This window comes from Anomaloglossus baeobatrachus, unplaced genomic scaffold, assembly GCF_048569485.1.
Source record: "Anomaloglossus baeobatrachus isolate aAnoBae1 unplaced genomic scaffold, aAnoBae1.hap1 Scaffold_3367, whole genome shotgun sequence".
Classification (NCBI taxonomy): domain Eukaryota; kingdom Metazoa; phylum Chordata; class Amphibia; order Anura; family Aromobatidae; genus Anomaloglossus; species Anomaloglossus baeobatrachus.
Window position 1 is genome coordinate 51442 of NW_027442742.1, and position 10342 is coordinate 61783.

At 47.9% G+C, this 10342-nt stretch overlaps 1 pseudogene; it reads left to right on the top strand.

Moving 5' to 3' along the window:
• The first annotated feature begins 523 nt into the window (after positions 1 to 523).
• Positions 524 to 730, top strand: LOC142271443 (U2 spliceosomal RNA; annotated as a pseudogene).
• Positions 731 to 10342: the final 9612 nt, after the last annotated feature.

Here is a 10342-nt window from a genome sequence, read left to right on the forward strand (position 1 = left end):
TTGGGGATGATGAAAGGGCTTTCTACGGGCAAGGATGGCAAAGGGTGGCAGTGACGGAAAGTCAGGCAGCCTGTCCTGTCCTGTCCTGTCCGTCCGTCTTTTTGTATCATGAATTGGAAAGACTGCAAGGGGGAGGGGAGGTGCTTGGAGGAGGAGGAGTTATTCAGATTAATTGCAGTGGGCGGCGGCTGCAAAAAGCATCATTCTTCTTGTTTTTGCTCTGCAAAACAGCCTTTTCAAGGGTTGGCTTGGGTGACAAAATGTCTTCTGTAGGCGTGGGTTTGTCTCCCTCTCCCTAAGATGTGTCCGGTATAGGCCAGGGTGCCACTCAAGGCCGTAACCAATTCGGGTTATAGCTTCTCGGCCTTTTGGCTAAGATCAAGTGTAGTTTCGGAGGACGCTACCTTGGTCGGTACTGGAAGGTGCCTGGGATTGCACGTCTGCCGGCCTTGAGGAAGTGTGTGCGCCTTCTGGTGACACATAGCCCTCTTGTGCCTGGACGGTTCCCAGGCAACGGGAGGCGATCACCTTTGTTATTTTGAAGTCCTACTGATAAACAGAAAAAAAAAAAAATTAAATCTGTTCTTATCAGTTTAATATCTGATACGTCCCCTCTCTGGGGACCATATATTAAATGGATTTTTAGAACAAGGAGATGGAAAAAATCTTGCTCTGTCCACTCCACGCATTGACCTGGTATTGCAGTACCTCCAGGACCGGTGCACCCCTTCTTAACCCAGTTTCCAAAAGCAGAACTCAATTCACCTGATTCAAATGAGCCCCATTAGTGAATTGAAAGAAAGCAAAAACTTTATATGCACCTCAATTTGGCCAATTCACTTTTCACACTTTCACCCTTTTTTTTATCTTTCACACCTTTTACTTGCTTTATTGATGCAAAAGCTGTGCCAAATAGCAAACTCATCTCCACTCAACTTGACCAACTCTGCTATGTCCCGTGCAGTATCTTATTCTCAGTCTTATCTAGATCATTTGCAATTGAATAGAATAGATCCCTTTTGGACACATTGGATTCAGCTGCTGCAGTGACTGCAGGTGTTAGAAGATGCAGACTTGGCATCAGGTGCTGTCTATCAGATTCCACTCCAATTAAAGCTTCCATTGTTTTTCGGTGTTTTCTTTGAGCAATGATGATGTCTTTAGTGATCTGTTGGCTCCCTCTCCTGGAGGAAGAGTTTGCTTGCTCTTGGACTTTCAAAAAGAGAGGTCATGATAGACATTTAGCTTCTGAGCCCAATTGGGGACAGTCATGGGTGATGAATGTTTTGCAACCTGCTGCGAAGCCTGATACCGCAATATAAGGAACGTCAAATACTAAGAATGGGCGGCCTATGAAAGAATTAGTACTTTCATTAAGCATACTTAAACGGCTAATTGGGAATAGACAAACTGTAAAAAGCCCTCTGAGAAAGCCCCTCTCTAACCTTTGTTAGTAAGCTTTTCTGTAGTCTGCCTGTTGATGTATTTTCCGTTTGAACAGTGCACAACATGAAGTGACGGAACACTGGCTTGTCACAATGTCCCCCGCTGACATCACGATAGCGCTGCTGCCTAGAAAGCCAGCTGCGCAGCAGAAGTTGCTCTTTGGGTGGGATGGTGGGCTAATGTATCTATTCCTGCTTGGTGTGAGTTTGACATGATCTAGAGCAACGAGTTCCAGCGGCTAGCGGTTGATTATTGGCTGTAATGGGGCTTTCTGGCTGGTGCCAGCCTTTCTTCTTAGCACACAGGAACCACAATCCCTACACCATGCTTCGATGGATTCTCTCATCCCAGCCCAGTAAAACTACATATTTCACACAGTTATAAGCAGCCCATGGGCATTCACCTGGATTAAAACCCATAACAGCTCATAGACCAAACAATCAATCTACCACTGGACCAAAGACAGGAAGCTAAATCCACTGCCTGCGGTAACTAACTTAATCCTATAGTCTACTCACACAACAAACCCAAGAGAAAGGAAAAAAACATGGCTTCGATTATCCATCCAATGAAAACGCATAACCATTGTGAGCCATTGGACAATGCAATTGCACACATGGTGACATGGTGCACGGCCCAATGAATCAAGTCTGTACTTCATATTCACGGTTTAAGCCCTTGGGTTCTAATGTGTCCAGAGTACATATCCAGAAAGATTCCCTTTCTTTGTGCTAAGCACAAGTCAACAATACGTTGTAAGCAGATTCTATTACCAGTCCCACACCATTTTGTGACGCATAATCGCACAGTGGCCCAATTAAGATTCCAAGTCATCGAACATGTCCCAGCCATACGCAGAGGAGGCGATAGAATTAGGAAGCTCAAAGAAAGGGAATCTTTCTGGATATATACTCTGGGCACGTTGGAACCCAAGGGCTTAAACCATGAATATGAAGAACCGACTTGATTCATTGGGCCGTGCACATTTTTTCTAACGCCCGGTTCTTTTTCGTGTTCACACTATATATGGCTCCAGTATGTATGGAGTTCCATTCTTCCTTGTTTTTTATTTGTCATGTTTGTCTGATTACCTTGTCTAACAGTTTTTTCTCCCCTTTCTTTACCTTCCAGGTTCCCATAGTCACGTGAAATATCCCTGTTGCACTTGATTACGGCTCACTATTCACTATAGGATGTCTTATATCTAACATCACACTCTCACCCATCAGCACTCTATAGGTTTGTATAAGGTATGCGCTTACACATCCGGTCCTCCATAGGTATTTCCACTTATGTAGCACTATCCCTATGATCACTCATAACTCATACCCTTGTAGTCAATTACAGCCTCCTCTCTCCCCTCTCCCCTTCTCCCTTTCCATCTATAATTTTGCCAGTACAATATTAGTTTACATTAGGCACACACTCACATATTCCTTTCCTTAGTGACTTATTGTAATTCACATTCGCATACAATTCTCTATGCCTGCCCCATTACTACATTCATACCTACTTGACCCTATCCTGATACCCCTTGTCTCACCTTGTTGGTCCCTACACCTGTTATCATCTCCTTTCCTGTGTCTGTCTTGTCACACAACACATTTTAGCATATCCCTTGTGCTCCTTATTACCTGTCCTGCCTATTAGAATTATGTCCATTATGTCCATGCATGGCCCAATGAATCAAGTCTGTACTTCATATTCATGGTTTAAGCCTTTGGGTTCCAATGTGCCCAGAGTATATATCCAGAAAGATTCCCTTTCTTTGAGCTTCCTAATTCTATTGCCTCCTCTACGTATGGCTTGGACATGTTCGATGACTTGGAATCTTAATTGGATCACTGTGTGATTATGCGTCACAAAATGGTGTGGGACTGGTAATAGAATCTGCTTACAATGTATTGTTGACTTGTGTTTAGCTCAAAGAAAGAGAATCTTTCTGGATATGTACTCTGGGCACATTAGAACCCAAGGGCTTAAACCGTGAATATGAAGTAAAGACTTGATTCATTGGGCCGTGCACCATGTCACCATGTGTCCAATTGCATTGTCCAATGGCTCACAATGGTTATGCGTTTTCATTGGATGGATAATCGAAGCCATGTTTTTTTCCTTTCTGTTGGGTTTGTTGTGTGAGTAGCCTATAGGATTAAGTTGGTTACCGCAGGCAGTGGATTTAACTTCCTGTCTTTGGTCCAGTGGTAGATGGATTGTCTGGTCTATGAGCTGTTATTGGTTTGAATGCAGGTGAATGCCCATGGGCTGCTTATGACTGTGTAAAATATGTAGTTTTACTGGGCTGGGATGAGAGAATCCATTGAAGCATGGTGTAGGGATTGTGGTTCCTGTGTGCTAAGAAGAGAGGCTGGCACCAGCCAGAAAGCCCCATTGCAGCCAATAATCACTTAATAACTTTTTCAACTTGTCATCATATGGGAGGCCTTCCATTCCTTGTAGTAGTCTAGTTGCCCACCTTTGAACTGACTCTAACTTCTGAATGTCCTTTTTAAAATGTGGAGCCCAAAACTGGTTCCCATATTCCAGATGTAGCCTTACAAGTGATTTATAGAGGTTGATCATCTTTACTTATCATTTAAAACTTTCAAACTGGTACACTCAACACATAAAGCCCCCCCCTTTTAAAGAGTAGTTTCCCTGTACCTAAGTGGGGGTCTACCTAGGTTGGAGCGAGTGGACCTTCGGGGTCCGGTGTCAGTGGTGACAGGCAGTGGGGCAGAGGGAACAGTCAGTTCCTCCTCCCTGCTATCATGTGGGGCAGGCGGAGGCGTAGGGGAGCTGGGTACAGGTACATCCCTGGGCACTGGCTCGCGGTTAACCGTTTCCATCATTTCTTCATCCACGGGTTGTGGGAACAGTATCACTGGAAGGATCACCGCACCGTTCTGTGTAGGCCAGTCTGCTGGAAAATCACCCATCATGGTGTGGATTACCTCTTTTTCCTTCTCCACTGGACTGGGAACTGGAGCCTCATCCGCTACTCTCAATGCTGGTGGGCACTTCTTCAGGTGGTCTCGGGAAACCGTGGCCAAAGTCCCCCCCTGGTCACGGCTGATCTGGTAGGCCTTCCCATTCTGCCATCCTGTGGGCTGGACTACATACGGGGTTTTTTCCCATTGATCATCCAGCTTGTGGGCCCTTCTTTTCCGCTTCAGCACTACATCCCCAGGTTGGAAGGAACCGGCAGGCGCCTTCTTGTTGAAGCACTGCTCCTGTTGTCCCCGACTCCGGCACAAGTTCTTTTCAACATACTCCTGGACCTGTCGGTACTGTGTCCTCCGCCGAGTGTCCCATTCAGCTGTCGACAGGAGTGCTTCTGAAGCTTCCAAGCCCATTTCCAGATCCACTGGTAGCCGGCCGGGACGAGCTCTCATCAGGTATGCTGGAGTGCATTTCGTAGAGCTGGAAGGGATGTTGTTGTACATATCGACCAGGTCAGGTAGCTTCTCCAGCCACAGGTTCCGCTCTTCCAGTGGTAACGTCTTGAGGAGGCCCAGGACCAAGTGGTTCATCTTTTCACAAATGCCATTGGTTTGGGCGTGGTAAGGCGTGGTCCGGATTTTCTTGCAGCCGTACAACTGGCAGAATTCCTGGAATACCTCTGCTTCAAAGGCCGGACCCTGGTCGGTAAGCACCCTCTCCGGGTACCAATGCGGTCAACAGAAATAAGCCTGGAAAGCCTTAGCAGCGGTGCGGCCGGTTAAGTCCTTAACTGGGACAACCACCAGGAACCTCGAGTAGTGGTCTACGATGGTCAGAGCGTAGGTGTACCCACTTCGGCTGGGGGTGAGCTTTACATGGTCAAGGGCAACCAGCTCCAGCGGTTGGTGTGTAATGATCGGGTGTAGGGGTGCCTTCTGGCTGGCCTCGTCCTTCCTTCTCAATGCGCAAGGGCCACATTCTCGGCACCAGGCCTCCACAGATTCCCGCATTCCACTCCAATAGAACCGCTCTCTTAACAACATCTCTAGCTTCTTCCACCCGAAGTGCACTGCACCATCATGGTATGCTTGCAGGACGGTGGGCACTTTAGCCTGGGGAATCACCAGCTGGCGGATCTTCTCGTGAGTCTTTGGATTAATCAGCTCGCGATACAACTTCCCCTGGTGTAGGTATAGCCGGGTCCGTTCTTGCCACAGACGTTGGGCTTCGGCAGGGGCAGCAGGGTCTATCCCAGCAGAACCCTGTTCCACTAGAGTCTTGACCAGGCGGACAGCAGGTGCCTGGTCCTGAGCTTCCTGCCAGTCCTGTCGGGGCAGCGGATCCAGGTTCACCCGTTGTTGGTAGACGTGCACCTTCTCAGTGAATGGCCGGTGAAATGCAGGCAACTCGATCTCTTCGAGGTCATCATCCTCTGGCCCCTCTTCCGACAGGTGGGGCATCCGGGAGAGTGCATTGGCATTGACGTTGGTACGGCCGGCCCGGTACTTGATGGTGAAATCGTAGTTGGCTAACCTGGTCACCCACCGCTGCTCCAACGCGCCCAGCTTGGCCGTATCTAGATGGGTCAGCAGGTTATTGTCTGTGTACGCGGTGAACTTGGCTGCTGCCAGGTAATGGCGGAAACGCTCGGTGATAGCCCACACCAGTGCCAAGAGCTCAAGCTTGAAGGAGATGTAGTTCTCAGGGTTCCTCTCAGTCGGTCGGAGTTTTCGGCTAGCATAAGCTATTACCTTTTCCCTTCTGTCTTGGACCTGGGATAGAACAGCCCCCAAGCCCACATTGCTGGCGTCGGTGTAGAGGATGAATGGGCGGCTGTAGTCAGGGTACGCTAGGATTTCCTCTCCGGTCAGGGCTGTTCTCAGCTGGCGGAAGGATTCCTCATGCTTTTCTTCCCACACCAATGGGGCTACTAGGGATCTACCACCCTTGGTCTGTCCTACGAGGAGGTCTTGCATGGGGGCAGCCATCTTTGTGTACCCCTTAATGAAGCGACGGTAATATCCCACCAGGCCCAGAAACTGCCTCACTTCCCTCACTGTGGTCGGTCTCGGCCAGTCTTGGATGGCGGTGATCTTCTCGGGGTTGGGGGCGACACCTTCCGCACCAACCACATGTCCTAGGTACTGCACTCTGGGTTTCAGCAGATGACACTTTGAGGGCTTCAACTTCATCCCATACTTGGCAAGGGACGCGAACACCTCGGCTAGGTGCTCCAGGTGGGCTTCATACGTCTGTGAGTACACAATCACATCATCCAAGTACAGCAAAACGGTCCCATAGGCAGTCTTCTCTCGGTCTTCCGGTGCCACGGCCACCTGCCAGTACCCGCTGGTGAGGTCAAGGGTGGAGAAGTAGTTAGCGGTTCTCAGCGAGGCCAGGGACTCTTTGATGCGGGGCAGAGGGTAAGCATCCTTATGCGTTATCTGGTTAATCTTCCGGTAATCCACACACATCCGCATGGTGCCATCCTTCTTCTTAACCAGCACCAACGGAGCGGCCCAGGGACTACAGCTGTCCCTAATAACCTCTGCCTCCTTCATGTTCCTCAACATGTCTTTGGCGCATTGGTAGTGCGCAGGGGGAATAGGCCTGTATCTCTCTTTAATAGGGGAGTGTGTACCGGTAGGGATGTGGTGTTGAACCCCTTTAATCTGCCCAAAATCTAGAGGGTGCTTGCTAAAAACCCGCTCATACTCCTGTACCACCCGGTATACCCCTTCCTTGTGGTGTATGGGGGTATCATCAGTGCCGACATGTAGCTCTCGATACCACTCGCCTAACTCCCCCAGGGATGAGTGGGAACCGGCAGCAGGCGGTGTGACCGGGGGAACGGCTTCATGGATCGTGTGGGGATCTAGAGTGAACAATTTGGCAAGGGTAGCGTACCGGGTGGTGCATGAATGCACACATATTGGTTTTATAATCTTATTGTATTACTTTATATTCTTATTTCACTTGTGCATATCTCCACCATAATCCTGGCTAAGAAATATAGCTTTTTTTGGGGTACACAGGTAGTAAGGTCTTCTTTCTATTTCTTTAGGGGTGATATAGCCTGGTGGAACTCTAGACCTCTAACATTATATATGCACCCTTTTTCTTTATGGTTCTTGGACACCTTATAACATTCTTCCATACATATATATCTTTCTCATAAATTATAAATAATTAGGCATTTTTATATATTTTATTTACATTTTCATAAATAACTTTTTACAAAGCATGGGGGACATTCTCACATACATATAATTTTCATGTACGCATTCTGAAAATTTACGCATAAACCGTACACACTCCTTTTTGTAACAATTTCTATAACTCATTCGCTGAACTCTCATCCCGGATATTCATTCTTACACCGAATTTCCTGTTATAACACAACATTCATGATTTTTATTCAATTTATTTTTATTTTTTAGGTTTATTAGTAGTGATGAGCGAGTACTAAAAAGCTCGGGTGCTCGAAGCTCGGGCCGAGCCTTCCAAGATACTCGTGTACTCGGCCCGAGCACCGAGCCCAATGTTATCCTATGGGAGACCCGAGTATTTTTGTGAAATGACCACCGGCAGCATGTAGAAACCCTAAAAATGGCACAAAAGTCTCCGAAGAGTGCTCAAATGACATGGCAACAGCATGGGGAAGACCCCTTGAAGCATTTATCACTCAAAAGTCACAGCTGTGAATAATTTTGTCCACGTTTTACGCCATTTTTACGGACTCACCAGAAAACCTTCCAAAATGACACCAAAATGATTTTTCATAGCGGAAATGTTAAGGGCACATACCCAATAGTGAGATAGAGCTAATGTATGTTACTTTTTGAGATCAATACATGAAAGATTTTACGTAAAACATTGTGTGGCACTCCGATGTCCCTGAGAAGAGACGTACATAAAGGCCTCTGAGTCTAATGTGCCCATTTTGAGGAACTGAGTCTTTGTAGTATTTTCCTTTGCCAGGGCAGTCCAAAATTGTGAGGTTCACCAATGCCCCTGCATACAGTCGTGCATGATGGCCTGTAAACCTGAAGTGCCCATTGTAAGGAAGTGGGTCTATTGTAGTATAGCCCTTAGGCAGGGCAGCCAAAAATTGGGAGGCTCTACGTTGTCCCTGGATAGAGACGTGCATGAGGGCCTGTAAACCTGAAGTGCCCATTGGAAGGAAGTGGGTCTTTTGTAGTATAGCCCTTTGGCAGGGCAGCCAAAAATTGGGAGGCTCCACGTTGTCCCTGGATAGAGACGTGCATGAGGGCCTGTAAACCTGAAGTGCCCATTGGAAGGAAGTGGGTCTTTTGTAGTATAGCCCTTTGGCAGGGCAGCCAAAAATTGGGAGGCTCCACGTTGTCCCTGGATAGAGACATGCATGAGGGCCTCAAAACATTAAGTGTCCATTGTCAGGAAGTGGGTGTATTATAGTATAGCCCTTAGGCAGGGCAGCCAAAAATTGGGAGGCTCCACGTTGTCCCTGGATAGAGACGTGCATGAGGGCCTGTAAACCTGAAGTGCCCATTGGAAGGAAGTGGGTCTTTTGTAGTATAGCCCTTTGGCAGGGCAGCCAAAAATTGGGAGGCTCCACGTTGTCCCTGGATAGAGACGTGCATGAGGGCCTCAAAACATTAAGTGTCCATTGTCAGGAAGTGGGTGTATTATAGTATAGCCCTTTGGCAGGGCAGCCAAAAATTGGGAGGCTCCACGTTGTCCCTGGATAGAGACGTGCATGAGGGCCTCAAAACATTAAGTGTCCATTGTCAGGAAGTGGGTGTATTATAGTATAGCCCTTAGGCAGGGCAGCCAAAAATTGGGAGGCTCCACGTTGTCCCTGGATAGAGACGTGCATGAGGGCCTCAAAACATTAAGTGTCCATTGTCAGGAAGTGGGTCTTTTGTAGTATAGCCCTTTGGCAGGGCAGCCAAAAATTGGGAGGCTCCACGTTGTCCCTGGATAGAGACGTGCATGAGGGCCTCAAAACATTAAGTGTCCATTGTCAGGAAGTGGGTGTATTATAGTATAGCCCTTAGGCAGGGCAGCCAAAAATTGGGAGGCTCCACGTTGTCCCTGGATAGAGACGTGCATGAGGGCCTCAAAACATTAAGTGTCCATTGTCAGGAAGTGGGTCTTTTGTAGTATAGCCCTTTGGCAGGGCAGCCAAAAATTGGGAGGCTCCACGTTGTCCCTGGATAGGGACGTGCATGAGGGCCTCAAAACATTAAGTGTCCATTGTCAGGAAGTGGGTGTATTATAGTATAGCCCTTTGGCAGGGCAGCCAAAAATTGGGAGGCTCCACGTTGTCCCTGCATAGAGACGTGCATGAGGGCCTCAAAACATTGTTCCCATTGCAAAGGAGCGGGTCTCCTGTCGTTGTAATGTCCATTCTGCAAAGAATGGGCGAAAAAAATTACCACTGGGGGTATACCTGAAACAAAGGCCTAACTCTTGTAACGGTCATCATGGTGGCGCATGAGGAGAAGGAGGAGCAGTCCAGCGATTATCCAAAGTCCAGAAGTGTGTACCCATGGGTGACTGGAGGTACATGGCAAATTCCCGTTACAAACTTTAAATTCCGCTCTCATTTGCTGGTGGTGTGGTGAAGTCTGGCCCAATCCAACCCTTGTTCATCTTGATCAGAGTCAGCCTGTCAGCATTTTCAGTTGACAGGCGGGTGCGTTTATCTGTAATGATTCCACCTGCGGCACTAAAAACACGCTCTGACAAAACGCTAGCGGCAGGGCAGGCCAGGACTTCCAAGGCGTAGAGAGCCAATTCATGCCACGTGTCCACCTTGGATACCCAATAATTGTAAGGCACAGAGGAATGTCGGAGTACAGTTGTTCGATCTGCAAGGTACTCCTTGAGCATCTGGGCAAACTTAGGATTTCTTGTGGCACTACCCCGCACCTCAGGGGCTGTGGTACGTGAGGGGCTGAGAAAACTG